General features: G+C 34.8%; 1 protein-coding gene and 1 non-coding gene across 3 annotated transcripts in view; both read left to right on the forward strand.

Moving 5' to 3' along the window:
• Positions 1 to 16,059, forward strand: part of LOC118190611 (uncharacterized) — a 237,968-nt gene that overhangs the window by 89,265 nt on the left and 132,644 nt on the right. The gene's annotated exons all lie outside the window — the stretch shown is intronic.
• TRNAA-GGC (transfer RNA alanine (anticodon GGC)) lies at positions 8,850 to 8,923 on the forward strand. Its single transcript has one exon. It is a non-coding gene; the product is annotated as a tRNA-Ala (tRNA).

Raw genomic sequence — 16,059 nt, forward strand, 5'->3', positions numbered from 1 at the left:
GTTACAAAATATGAAATCGATAATAAAACAAATTTCAAATTTGAACTTCCACATGCCCATATTCGCAGGAGGATTACGTTATTCAAAATTGGATGGCTCTAGTACCGTTGTTTGACCACAATGCGAGAAACATACATACATTCATGCAGATTCTTCATTACTTAATTTCTTTAAATATAATACAGGTCGATAGTATTTGGTGGTAACAATTTGAAAAGTGAAACAACGCTTGTAGTGAATGGACGCAAAATGCCAAAACGAAACTAAATAGTCCTTCTGGGCAAATTGCTCCTTTGGACTAATAAATTAATATTAATCCAGCAGCAGAAGCGTTAGCAAGTTGGTAGAAGCGAAGTGAAGAGAAGAATGCGACGTGTATAAAATGAAAATTAAGTTCAGATGATTTAATTTTCATTTAGCTATTTTGATTTTGTTTAATTTTGTTAGAATTAATTTGGTTTAGCTATTTTGGTTGTTTTATTAAAAGCTTTCGAAAATTGTCACAGATTGGAGTTTTATGTAAGCAACTGCGTCATCAGTGTTATGCAAGAAACATATGACATGGATTACCTTTAAAACGACGCAGTTTAGACAGATTTATATATAGGCAGTTACTATATTTTCAATGGAAAGTGCAATAAGCAAATTAAAATGGAGAGCTAAAGGACTACTTCAAATTCAAGTCGAAATTTTACTTTAAATACATTTATCTTATATTTAAACTTAAGTAACACATTTCATCAACCGTTCAAAAACAGAAATTTGTCTTATGCATACAAGGTGTTTGTTAACTCCTCAGTGCTTAAATTGCGCCGGAGCCCGGCTCCGGTGCTTCTCAATTTTTAAGATAAATTACAATTTTAGCCTGAACGCACCGGAGCCCTAAATAAGATGAGCTCCAGTACTTCTTTTTATAAAACTAAACCACAATTCAAAGGGGAAAAGTTTTAGAATTCCTAACGTTTAACAATAAGCAGACCTTGCAAAACTCTATTTCTCTAGAAATACGAACTCGTGAGAACATGAGACGTTCAAGTAAATTCCCTCACTCGCATGCGAAAACCTTTCCCTTTAAGAAAAGCAATAAATTTGGGGGAGTTTATTTAGGAACGCCTAAATTTCTCGCCATGCCATTGTAATCTAGTGTATTGTTATCGATGCTTACAGTTAGTTATCCTCGCAGGAAGAAAAATTTGTGTTCTTAAATGTGCGTTAAGTGACAGCAAGTACAATAGGAGTGAAATACTGAGATAAACTGCTCATGCACGTCTTATACATCGTCTTTCCCACAGTATTCACTAATGGCGCGGGGAAGCGTAACCAGCAAGTTTACATTTAGGAGTCCGATTCAGAACTCATTTACCCCTGACACCCATCTATCTGCCTGATGGCTATAATTATATCAACAGAGAGCCGCGGTCAAAGAGAACGTTCTCCCTCACCAAGATTCCCTCATTTTTTTGTTTCCACCCACTCATACCCTCATTCTGTTTCGCCGTGAAATTTTCATCAGCCTTACTTTAAGTATATTTAATTTTTGTGATGATAAAAGAATTCCCCCCCCTACGATCAGAACTTAATTTGGGCCGGAACCCACCGGATCTCGGCAGTGGCGTAGCAAGCATAACTGGCGCCCGGGGCAAAATAACTTTTTGGCGCCCCCCCCACAAAAAAAACTTTCAGTAATATTATGTATAGAATATATTCGTAATAAGAAAATAATGCAAATGATAATAAAATGCTGAATCTGCCATAAAATACTCAAAAATATATAAAGATTAATCACTACCTAACTGCACTAGCCTTGGATTAGGAAATGCATCTGTGTCGGCGGAAAAATCTGACCTACGATGATCTAGAATTAGTTAAAAAGGTGTTATTTATTTCACACACACATATATATATATAAATGTTTTTAAAAAGTACAGTTTTTAAACAAGTTTAATAAAGTTTAATATACATTATAGGTAAACAGATATGTGGCAACTTGCCTACTACAACTCAACTCTGCCGGTCTGATAACCCATAGCAACCAAAAACAAAAATAATATTTGTTCCATTCAATTGTTATATTTGTTTAACGATCTGTCTCAAAAAATTGTACTACCATAGTTGGTGACACGTATTTATTACGAATGGCAACCTTCAATGTTGCACAAGTTTGGAGTTTATATGTCTAAATTCTGAGCAGCAGTAAATTATCCAGTGTGATGAGATGCAAGTAAGACATTCACCTGTCATTTCAAGCTTTTTGCCGCATTCCGGTGAGTCAACATATTTCTGTCATAATTTCAGCGGATATATGTATCGTCTGCTGCATTTGAGCCTCCAATTTCTCTGATTTCAAGTACCAAGAAACTGTGTCACTATATACATATTGATTATTTTTCTATACATATTATTATTGTGCATATTCTATACATATTATTATTGTGCATATTTGATTGAGCTAAAGTGGTTGACAACGATGCTGCTTCGCAATTGGCGAAAGTGGCAGTTAAGCCTTTTTCTCGCCGAGACCCATCGTTATGGTTCATTCAATTGGATGCGCAGTTGAGTCACATTACTGCCAACGAAACTCAATTTTATACAGTAATCGCTGCGTTAGAATCAGAGGTACTGCAATCAGCTCATGAAATAATTTTGAATCCATCGACGGCGGACAAATACAATACTTTTAAAAAATATTAATTTCTGTTTATGAAGCATCCGAGACAGTTAAAATCGAGCAGCTGTTGCATGATTTACGGTTGGGTGATAAGAGGCCTTCTCACTTGCTGTCTAAAATGTCAGATTTAGTCGCCGGTAACCTAACGGATAACATTCTTAAAACATTATGGATGACTAGACTCCCATCTAACATGCAAACCATTTTAGCGGCCAGTAGCGAGCCACTTAAAAATCTTCCCGAAATCGCTGATAAAATTCACGAGATGGCCATTCCAGCGCAAATACACGCAGTGCAGGCTCCTGGTCCAGGTATTGTGGCGTTACAAGCTTATATTGATGATTTGTCCAAACAGGTTGCTCAGTTAGTAGTCATCCAAGCTTAACCTTTCCAGCGCAACCGCTCCGCATCACGTCGAAATACATGCTGTAGCCAACTGAGGAAACGTTATCAAAGCCCTCCTTTGAGTCATAATAGTCATAATACAGGGAAGACCCAATCCTCCTAGTCCCATGGACCATATGATTATGAAAGGTCGACCCCCTCAAAACCACAAAAGGAAAGAAGAGAGAAAAAGAAGCTAATTATCTAAAAATAACTGGAGGTTAATTAACGAACTAAAAATAAGGAAGAGACATACAAACAACGAAGCACAACACCAACATTCAAAATCCAAAAACAATGAAAAACCCCACGAGCAAACAGAGTGGCGGAAACTCTCAAGAAATATTCATTCACATGAATTTTCGGAACAGGCACAGGCGGTCCAAAGCCATCGAGGAATTCCCAATTTAAATAACCTGCAGAAGGTCAAACCGAATTCCCTACAGTATTGCTTTAATAGCATATTATTTGTATAATCATAATTCTATTTAAACTATTAATTTATTTTAAAAATTTACTTTAATAGTCCTACTACTATCTGAATTTAAATGTATTAATTATCCTTAATAATCATAGAAAAGAAGCTCCAGGACTGCCAATAACCGAAACTGGAAAAATTTAAGATTGCCATGTATCATATTAAAACCCTAGTAATTACTTCATTAAGAACAGAATATAAGCCACAATGCATTAAATAAGAAAAATTTTAAAACTTTAAAATTTCAGAACATTTTAAAATCAAAAACTACAATTAAAAAAATATGAAAATTCCATAAAATTTAAAAATCAAAATCCTAAAACTCAAAACCACTAATTTCGCTAATTTAGGATTCTCAACATTTGCATCAGGATTATCAACATTTGCAAGGCCATATCTATGTAACAATCATCTGCATCTCTTCGAAATACCGCATGTACAAAACATCCACAATGCATTAAATAAAACAGTACACAGAAAAATTTCAAAATTTTCGTAGTAAACCTATAAATACTCATAACTGAGAATATAATACATATAATCAAAAGATAAATATACACAATACTAAACAAATATTCCAAATTCAATATTAGAATTGATCAAATCCATTGCACATTTAGAATATGTTTTTACGATTTTCAAGTTCCATGACTTATCTCCCAAACATTTCTTTCTCAAATTTTCCAATAAGGAACAATGATTCAAGAAGTGGTCTGCGTTACCAACTTGATGACAATGACCACACAAGTCTGAATTTTGTAAATTAAATCTCGAGAGGTACGCGGGAAATCTTCCATGCCCAGTTAAAAACTGGTTTAAATCAATATTACTAATTGGTCGCATACCATTTTGAATTTTAATAGACTTCAAAAGACCCACGCACCTCTCTGATTCATTCCATCTAGTAGTATTCCAAATATCATTATAAAAATTTTTCATGTTTCTAATTGCATAACTTCTCAAACCAGAAATTTCTATTTATATTCACAATCATCATTAGTGGTCGCCTCTTTAGCCAGCACGTCGGCCCTTTCATTTCCAACAAAGTCAACATGCGCTTTTATCCAGTGTAAATGAATGCACATATTCTGCATCAAAAATTTCAATAGACATTTAATATCAAATATTAATAAATTAGTAGGACGGGCCGAGGTCAAGGATTGAAGCAAAGACATACAGTCAGTATATATATGAATAGAATTAACACAAGTCAAAATTTTCTTAACCCATTGAAGGGCTTTAACTAAAGCACAGCATTCCGATTGAAATACAGAATTATAAATATTAAGCTTATATTTTTTATTTTCAATTTCAGTTCCATAATGATAAATCACAAATGCTGCTCCCAATTTATCATCTTGCCTGGACCCGCAAGTATAAATATCCAATTCTCCGACTATTGGGGAGTTTACAATCAAATTCAAAAACACATAAATCAGAAGGATGTACCAAAATATTATTAATTCTTTCAAACATATGCCTTGTAATCAAAATATCTTTATACAATTTAAAATCAAGTCTACCAGTTCTAAACAAAAATTTTTCAAAATATAATTTATATAAAATTGAAAGAGGCGGCGTGCCGGCTAGAACGCAGAGCACCTCAGTTGAGACAGTACGGAAACATCTTGTAATCATTAAGCACCAGCTCCTCTGTATCGCATCGAGTTTGTTCCTCAACCTGACCAAATCCCCGGCACTGGATCCCCAGGCACCAATTCCATAGAAAACTCTAGGGATAATTATATTATTCAAAATATCTTTAAGAATGCATGATTTGTTACAAAGTGTCTCACTAGAAAAAGGATCTCCTGTAAAACATTAACATATCATCTGAGAGCCGATGAATTGTTTTAAAATGATCTGCGAAGGTCAACTTGCAATCAGTCTTGACTCCCAAATATTTAATAACATCAACAAACTTTATTCTTTTTCCTTGATATCTAAATCGTGGAGCTCTCACTTTGATCCCAGCCCGCGGGAAAATGATTGCAAAAGTTTTTTCTAAGTTGAATTCAAGACCCTCGCCGATTCTCCAGTTTTCCAGTTTTAACATAACATTCTCAAATGATTTCTCGAGTTTTTCCAATGATGCACCATACATCAGAACAGCAAGATCATCTGCATATGCAATACAGTTAACATCACTGGGGAATTCCAAAATAAGAAATTTGTTTAATATGATATTCCAGAGCAGGGGAGCACTGCAGGAGCCCTGCGGACAACCAATGAAAATCTCTAGTTCTATCTCTGCAGTCTCATCCTTAAAAGCATTAAACAAGATTTTGCGATTGTTAAAATAACTCCTATAACATTGAATCAAACTCCTTGGCAATTTAAGGTTAATCATGGTTTGTAAAATAGAGTTCCAGCACACTGAATCGAATGCAGACGAAACATCCAAGGACAGCAGCACTACATGATGCGAACTCTTATTGCTTCTAATAAAGTCAATAGTATCATATAATGCATCATCTGTAGAACAGCCAGCTGTGAAACCATACTGTCGCCGACTGAGTATCATTCTACTATTCAGGTAAAACTTCAGTCTCTCAACCAAGATTCTTTCATACACTTTCCCAAAAACACTCAAAAGTACAATTGGTCTATATCTGTCATTTTGGAATTAAAACAACTCGACCGATTTTCCAATTTCTTGGAAACACATAAAATTTAAAACAGTAATTAAAAAGCAATATAAAAATATCCAGATATGTAAAAATTAGAATCTGAACAAATATAGGATTAAAACAGTCCGGACCCGGAGCGCTTCGACGCCTTATTTGTTCAACTGCACTTCTGATCTCTGCCTCTGTAATTACAGCGTCATCCAATGGGCAATCAGAAAGTCTATCCTCATCTAATGAAATATCCTCAAGAGCTCCCAATTTGAGTGACTGCAAAAGCTTCTGTCTATTGAGTTCAATCAAATTGTCAGCGTGCTGAGGATTATACAGAGCAACAGCACGTCTCACTTTTTCAGAGGCAATTCGATAAAAACCATTATAATAATAAAGATTATTAAGAAAAAATTTCTTCTTAGTTTCAAATTTTGTCTTCCAAATTAGACGTTTATAAGTTGCCAATTCTTTTTTATATGCAATTTTCCTTTCATTACGTATATTGTCAGTTAAATTCAAAATTTGCGAACTTTTCCTCAAAGCACGTATCTGGCGTCGCATATAAGTAAGTTGTGGAGTCCACCACGAAATCTGCCTACTTCCCTTTTGTTTTGTTCGTAACTTCTTTTTAACATCGATAGACAGATTCTCAAAAATTTTTCAATACAATTTTCAATTGTATCAGAGTCTTCACACTTCAATAAACTAATTATCAATAAACTAAAACTTCAATAAACTAAATCGATTCTGCATTATCGGAGCAATTTTATAACAATACCTTGTAATCCGGTGGACATCTCTTGTTAAAACAATCTTAGGAGCACAATGAATATTTTCATCATAATTCAACTGCAAATAACGATGATCACTAAGACTCTCATCCATCAGAACTTGCAGAGCTCCAGAATTGATAGAAAAACCTGGTGAGGTCATAACAAGATCAGTCCATACCTCACCGATGGTAGATTTGAAAGTTGCAGGAAAACTCAAATCATTTAGTAAAATTATATTATTAGAGACGATAAAGTCAAATACCAATCGCCTTCTTGCATCAATATCTCCTGCGCCCCAGCTTGGATGTTTAGAGTTAAAATCACCGGTAACAATGAATTTATTATAATTTTTCATGACCGGGTATTTGTTTTTACCACCACAAATTTCGAAACAAGGCAAAACAAGTACCGCCCACCGTGTCGTTATAACGACCAGGGAAACGAGAAGGGCCGTTGCTTGAAGTTGTGAACGACAGCGGCTGGAATTTTGCACGCCTTTTTCTCATCGAAAAGAATTCGGGCTTAAGTTTCTTGTTGTTCTTGTCTTTTGATGTTTCTGTCGTTCCACCACATTTTCACGAACAAAATCGCCTTACCAAGTTACAACTTTATGTAGCAAATGGAACTCCTATTCAAACTTTTGGTGAACGCCTGATATCTCTTGATTTAGGATTGCACCACAACTTCCAATGGCCATTCATTATTGCTACTGTTTCAAGTCCTATTATTGGCGCAGATTTTTTTCAAAAATTTTCTTTGCTTGCCGATCTTAAAAATCGCCGTTTGATAGATTCCACAACCAACTTAACTTATCCGGGAGTAATTCTCAATAGTCAAGATTTGAGCATTAAACTGATTTCGGGTAACTCCCCATGGCATCAACTTCTCAGAGAATTCCCTACAAACACGCGCCCAGTTATGGGTATTTCCGAACCCAAGCAAGATGTATTACATTATATTGAAACTACCGGACCTCCGATTGCCGCTAAACGAAGACGCTTAACTCTGGACAAGCTTAAAGCCGCCAAAGAGGAAATTCAATACATGATGGAACAGGGAATTTGCCGTCCTTCAAAAAGCTCTAGGGTCAGTCCGCTCCATCTAGTTCGGAAACGAAATGGTAACTGGCGCCCGTGTGGCAATTATCACCGGTTAAATGCAGCTACAATTCCTCATCGTTACCCAATCCCTCATATTCAAGGGCTGTATGCAAGTTTTCGAGTGAAAAGCTATTTTTACAGCCATTGATCTTGAGCAGGTGTATCGCAAAGTGCCCGTTAAGCCAGCTGATATTCCAAAAACTGCGTTTATTACGCCTTTTGGACTATTTGAGCTTCCGGTTATGACTTCGGCTTATGCAATGCTTCTCAAACATTCCAACGCTTCATGAAGCAGGTGCTAAACGGCCTTGACTTTTGTGTACCTTATTTTGATGACGTCTTAATCGCCTCCTCTTCAGAGCAAGAACACCTTTCACGTTTGAGAACAGTTTTTGAACGTTTTCAAAGGTACGGTTCAGTCTTAATCCTTCCAAATGCGTTTTTGGCCAGTCAAGAGTATCCTTTCTTGGTCATGAAATTTCCTCCGATGGCGTTCGACCCCTTCCAGATAGAGTCACCGCTATCCGCGATATGCCCGAACCATCTACAGTGAGGAACTTACGACTTAAGAAGATTTCTTGCTATGCTCAATTTTTATCGACGTTTCTTACCTCATGCAGCAACCATACAAGCACCTCTAAATTCCTTTTTGGTTGGAATCAAGAAAAACGATAAACGTGTTATAACCTGGACCGCAGAATCTCGCGAAGCGTTCCAAAAATGCAAAAATGATTTAATTTCGGCAACAAATTTGCAGTATCCTTCCGCATCTAAACCATTATCACTCTACGTTTATAAGGTGAGGGACTCCCGCTTTCCTAGCATGCTTTCGTGGTGTAGTGGTTCTACACGCTGGGCCGGCACTCCAGAGGTCCGCGGTTCGATTCCCGGCGAAGGCGATTGCTATTTTTTTAATCTCTCTTGCTTCCAAATATCCTAATGTCTCTACAGTGGCGCCTAAAATAAAAGGGGTGTTGAATGAGGATTCTCCACACCCAGGATTTGGCGATTGCGTCCCCTAAAAACCCCAGTCGCCCTTTAAAAAGGGGAGTTTATAAGATATTTCTCCCGCTTTCCTAGCGTGCCTTCGTGGTGTAGTGGTTCTGCACGCTGGGCCAGTACTCCAGACGTCCGCGTTTCGATTCCCGGCGAAGGCGTTGCATATTTTTCATCTCTTCTGCTTCCAAAAAATAACCTAATATCTCTACACGTTGACAAATCAACGACAGGTATAGGAGCAGTTTTAAAACAAAAAGGTCAAGAATTATGGAAACCACTTATTTTTTATGGAAACCACTTATTTTTCTAAAAACCACAGTTTTTAGAAAAATATAAATATATTTTTCTAAAAAACTCTCACTAGCACAAACCAGATACAGCACTTACGATCGCGAATTATTAGGAATTTATGAAGCTGTCAAATATTATCGGCATATGCTATAGGGACGCGTTTTCATGATCTTCACAGATCACAAATCCTTAATCTATACTTTACAGCAGCGTTCGGATAAAGCTTCTCCTCGTCAAATGAGACACCTAGACTTTATAGGGCAATTTTCAACAGATAAATCCGTTATATTGCGGGTTCGCAGAATATTGTAGCAGACATCTTGTCTCGTATTGAAGAACTAGCCGTTCCTTCGCCAATAAACTTTGCTGCCCTTGCGGATGAACAACACCGGGATTCAGAACTACAAACCCTCTTGAAAAGCAAATCTTTCACCAATCTCAACTTGCAGCCTATGCAGCTGTCACCTGGAAAATCACTTTATTGTGATGTTCAGGATTCAAGATTTCGACCTTATGTTCCCTCCGTGTTTCGCCATGCCATTTTTAGTCAGTTACATCGTCTGTCACATCCTGGCATCAAGGCTTTAAGGAAACTGATATAGCAACGTTTCGTATGGAATAGCATGCAAAATGACATAGCCAATTGGACACCATCATGCTTGGAGTGCCAAAGATCTAAAACTGTCAGACACACCACCAGCCAACTTAAAAATTTTAATTTGTCCTCATCTCGCTTCAATCACGTGCACCTCAACTTGGTCGAGCACTTATATTTATTAATAATAATATAATACGTGAATAAAATTAATTATTATGTATGCATTTTTCTTACCTTGAAAATTTAGAAGCAAATTTATCATTTACTTCAAAGTCGATCCTTTCAAATTTTTCTCTTTCCACACTTAAAAATGCTAGATGACTTAGGGGATCTTGTCCCACCGTTGATTGTAAATATGTGAAAATTTATTTTAATTTCCTGAACGAACGTTCATAGTAAGTAGTATTTAAAGTGCGACTCTTAGGTTTGGAAAAACATATTCTCTATAGATCTGCAGTGGAGTTTTAGGTTCTGTTTCTTTTCTACTGCGGAGTAACGTCATGCAGTCACAGTCACTGCTCAAAACAATTAAGCTGTATTGTAGGTTCGGTATGAAATAACCATATAATCGATAACATTTTTGAACAAAAGAAAATAGAAGAGATTATACAGGAAAATTATAACGTTTACAAAGTTGGGAATATGCAAATTTAGTCTGTGGCGTCGAAAACTATGCGTTTTAGATAAGGAGTAAGGAACGACCTGCATATGCTATAGGGACGCGTAATAATGCGTTTTGTAATAGAAGATTAAAACAATTCACATGCGTTGAATGCTTCGTAGCAGTGAATATACGACGTCTCAGCAAGATGACTTAGTTGAATCAGTAGCCAGGAAGGCCATCAGCCGTTTACAGGAGAGTCAAACGCAATCCATTGTAGCGAAATCTCAAAAAATGTCATTTCCAGATTATGGAATCGGATTTTGGAAACTGGATATATTTGAGAAATTCGGGACAAGGTCGTGTTATCGTTTTAAAATAAAAAGTGGGAGATATATGTGCATTTCGTTTTAAAAAATTAAAATATATCTCTACTTTAAAGAAATAAAGTGGTCAGAAACAACGTTTTGGCTGATGTACTGCAAGCATTTTATTACACAAATCAAGAAAATAAATAATTAATTATATTACAATAGTTATTAATTTTAAATATATTTTCCAGAAATCGATCAAAATAAAAACTGAAATTTTCCGGAAAATCTTGTTTGGAGACCATTTGGCGCCCCTGTACGAGCGGCGCCCGGGGCATCATGCACCCCCTTGCCCCCCTCTCGCTACGCCACTGGATCTCGGCTCCGGTGCATCTTAGTTTTTGTAATAGATCATAATTCAAGCCGGAACGCACCGGAGCCCTGAATAAGAAGGCTGCGGCACTTCTTTTATGTAACTGAATAACAATTTCAGTAGAAATTTTATCTCGAAAATTTCATTTTAACAATAAAATTATACTAAAAATCGCGTATTAAATTTCAATTTATCTTTTTACATTTTATTTAATTTTAATTATTTAATTACTTCAATCTATTATTTTTAATAATATAACCGTAAGGTATATAATGTATAATTATTGGATTTGGAGTTTTCATTCTATTCTATTATATTAGTTTTAAGATTTATATTTCTATTAGTCTGGAGATTAATAAGAAATATAAATCTAAAAATTAATAATATATGTAATATATAACACGTGTGCTGTTAATTTGGAGATATCATAATAAACAGAATAAAGCCGCAAACATTTCTAACCAATCATAGTTTTAGCGACCTATATTAAAATTAATAAAGTCAGTGTTAAGATAGTTTCCCCTGCCGAAGATTGGTGTGAATTAATCATTATTGAAAACAAAAACCTTGCTTACAATTTCCGCAATCTATCTGCCATTTTATTAGAAAATTTTATTACAAAGTGGCAAACAGATTGCAGATAATAAGAGTTGAAAAAACACAATATGTATGGCGCGTCTATATACTGCTTTGCTTATTGGTAAACGTCCAAAAACGAATTTAAAGTTTAAAAAAAAAATCTCGTATTATGAGTCTTGACTGTTTTTCAGAACGAAAGAGATAAAAATCAATAAAAAGTCTGCAGTTCTCTCAAACCTCTGGAAAAATGGTGGAAACGTTTGACCAACCGGTCACGACTCTGGATTACTCTTTGACCAGTTTCGTCATGAACTTCCATCTTTCGAAATGCTCTTCTCACTCTCAAGACAAAGAGAGCTATATTTATGATATTTCTATTTGTTTATTTACAGAAACTGATTGAAAAATACGAACATTATCAAAGCATATTCTAAATCCAAATTCTGAAACATATACAATAGCAAGATGACGTATCTTAAATATTTGTATATGCTACATTGTCCATTTATATACTTTAATACTTTTCCTCTTTTGAATTTCCAGTTGCACTGTTTGGCGTTAAAAGCTTATTTCGTTTTAGAAATAGTACATCTTCTACCTATATTTTTTCGACATCATTGATAGCAGGTTATTTAGTCAAATGGACGATTTCCTTGTGAATATACTTTATACCACATAATCTGCATTTGGTAATTACAGTCTTACATGCAGCAGCATCCATTTGGTGAGGACACAATATTTGCACCGTAGAGAAAAAAAATGTGTGTGGCGTAGACTCACCTGATCAATGCGTATTAATGTTTAACAATGTTTTTAGCTGAAACATTATGCACAGTGAAGTTTTTGATTAATTTCATTAGTCGATTTATTTTAACTTACTACGTTATTCAAAATTTGACAAAATTTTATTCGCTTTGATGACAGATGTACTATTGTTTTTTCTCAATGCGAGAAACATGCATACATTCAAGTAGCTTCTTCATTATTTGGTTTCTTTAAATATAATACAGGGCAATAATATTTGTTGGCAACAATTTGAAAAATGATACAGGCGTTTATAGCGATTCGACGCAAAATGCCGTTTGGAGACTAACAGCCCTTCTGGGCTTAAATAATAATAATAACAATAATCTTAAGGGTTTCAGATTTTACATTACGCCCTTAAGGTCGTTTTTTTAACGTTTTGTGTGTTACCTTTATTTATTAAATAACATGTTCCTCACACTTAAACCATAAAATTCAATTCAGCGGCAATATCGCAAAATAATTTTTAAATGAGCATATCTGTAGAAATTTCGATACACAGTCTCGCGTGATTTTGATAATTTATTATTATTATTATTATTGTCCGTACAATGTTGCCATTCCTCGCTTTTAAATCGTTGAGTTTGTTAATCAAAAATTCTTTAATGTCTGACAAAATATGAAATAAATAATAAAATAAATTCCAAATTAGGGGTTCCAAATGCCCATATTCGGTGCAGGATTACGTTATTCAAAATTTGATGGGTGTAGGTACCGTTGTTTTATCACAGTTCGAAAAATATACATACATTTTTGCAGATTCTTCATTATTTAATTTCTTTAAAGATTTGGTGGTAACAGTTTGAAAAGTGATTCAACGCAAAAAGTGAATCAATGCAAAATGACTGCCTTTTGGGCTAAAAACTCGTTTTCATGCAAATTAAATACGTAATGAAACAAATAGCTCCCGTATACTTCTCTTCAGTGCTTGGGAATCATGTACACTGCTTTTCTAAATTTTATTCGTATGGAGGAGCTCTCCCTCCAAACGATATCAGCTGGTTGTTTTATTTATAATATCTAGTTTTTGTTGCTGCAGAAACTTCGCTTCCCCGATACAAATGTTAGAAAAAGTTTCTTTCTTAATCGATTTATGAAAGCACTACTAAGCCATATCACAAATAATTACAATTTCATCGATTAATCGACAAGATGACAAAATATAAGATAAACAAACAATATCTTTAATCGATTAGAAGTTTTAAAAGACCTTCGCCTGTGCTCTTGTTATTAATACTCTCTCAAAAGAAGAAAAAAGTATTTTGTTTTTTAACAAAAATATCTCAGAAAACATTTTCACTTATATCAGAACGCAAACAGCTCTCAGCAACCTTTTAAATTAATGAACTGGGTAAAGAGATTAAGCAGTTTCAATCTATTTTGCTTTCGACCACATACGCCGCTCCAATCGATATCTTCAAAATTCTGCCCGCGGCGTGAAAGGCGATCTTGCATCATCATCCCGATTGCATCAGCAATGCTGTTTTACAAAAAGTCGCCAGAGAGCATCATTTAAAGACGCCAATGCCGCCAAATAGAGCCTCGGTTCCTTTTTTTTTTTTTTTTTTTTTCTCTTGTGTCTACCCTCTCGTTTCCTTGCTGGATCATTTGGCGGGCTCTCACAGGAAGAAATCTCCACGTGGCAGTCGTGACGTAGGCAGTAGTGACGTTGACAAGCCAACGACAGCTAAAATCTACGGAGGGAAAAAACAAGAAGCTATTTTTAATCTTTTTCTTCCCGCCCGCTCGAATATCCGTTTTTTATTTTATGGGTTTTTAACTAACATGGAGCATAAAAACAAGCATTCTCAATCCTTTTTCCTTGATTTTTACAAATTATAAAGCAAAATATTGCGAACATTGAAAATAACATAGATTAAAACATTGGTAACAGAATTTTGTACACGCTACATATTAGAATGACAGCGAAATTAAATCTTACATTAAATGTCATTTGGAACTGATTCAGCGTTAAAGTTTAGTTTGAAAAGGTTCTTTTTTTTTTTTTTTTTTTTAAATTTTGTCATTACAATTCTAAAAGAATGCATCATGTTAGTGGTGCGAATAATAAAGATCTCTGTGGTTATTAAGAATTACAAAATTCAAAATTAAGTCCTTTTTTATATAAAATAAACCCAACGTAAATTTTCACGAGGCTGTGTATAGGATCCAACATACGAATTTTCATTTAGTTGCTCATAGCTTAAATGTCTAAAGCTGGCGAGAACTACCGTGCATATTTTTAAAGCTATTTAATATTTAATTAAGTTAGAGTTATCTTCATCAAGTTAGTTTAGCTTCTCAAACTGGTTTGGAAAAAAAGAAAGAAAAGAAATTCTGAAAGGTTTCAAATTTTAACGGTCATCTGAAAGAGTTTGATAAGGTTTTTTTACGCTCTCACTGAGATCGTAGTCTACTATAATTTTGCTACTAAACCTTTTTTTTTTTTTTTTTTTTTTTAGTTTGTTATTTATCTTTTTTTTTTCGCACTTATGCCATTCAACAGCAAAATTATAAAAATTTTAACAGCATAGCAGCACTTTGTAAAACTTTCTTGTGTCTTTTTATTATTAACGTTTTGCGTGGTCACTTTATTTATTAAATAACGCGGCGCTTACACTACATAAAAGTCGATTCAATAGCAAAATCACAAAATATTTACAAACAGCATGTCTTAGGAATTCAGGCTTCGTTCGCTGACGATAAAAATATTTCCTCATGGTCGGGTGGAGGACTACATAATTCAAAATTTACTCGCTCTTTAGGTACCGTTGCTTTTAATACAGTGCGAGAAACATGTATACATTCATGCAGATTCTTCATTATTTAATTTCATTAAATATGACACAGGGTGATAATATTTGGTAGCAGCAGTTTGAAAAGTGATACCCGCAAATGGTCATAAAATTGTATTTGTTTTGTTTATTTTTAATATTTAATGAATAATTTTTTTTTTTAAATCAGTCATGGCTAAGCATGCGAAGTCTGTGTTCTCAAAGAGCGAAGGGCTTTCGTGGGGGGATTTTCTAAAGAAATGTGTTTGTATTCACTTTACTAGAAACAAGAACACGCCCATCACATGTGGAAAAACCAGGAATATGTCCATTCACCGGCAATTCGAATCACTCAAACTATCGGGGTTCAATAATGCTACGAATAATTAAATAACTAAAGTTTTTATGCAGTCAGATCATTTTATATACATTTTAGGTTTTATAAAACGTAATTATACCAGTCACTCATTTATTTTTGATAAATTAATTTTGCATTTTCCTAGCTTGTTTTTCGAAAGTATTTCTCTATATTTTAAAACTTTACTTTCATATTTTTTTAAACTACAACGAATTTTTTATTAAGGAATTCCACGATTTCAAAGCGAACAATGACATTTAAATATTTTTATCCCAAAGGGGCGTTAGCTCAAATACTCTCGAAACGTATATGTACGTGTAAATGGGAAAAAAAGACACTTTGGGCGT

Source organism: Stegodyphus dumicola, chromosome 12 (assembly GCF_044657685.1).
Source record: "Stegodyphus dumicola isolate Sdum_Otavi_A_Nest chromosome 12, ASM4465768v1".
NCBI classification, from domain to species: Eukaryota; Metazoa; Arthropoda; class Arachnida; order Araneae; family Eresidae; genus Stegodyphus; species Stegodyphus dumicola.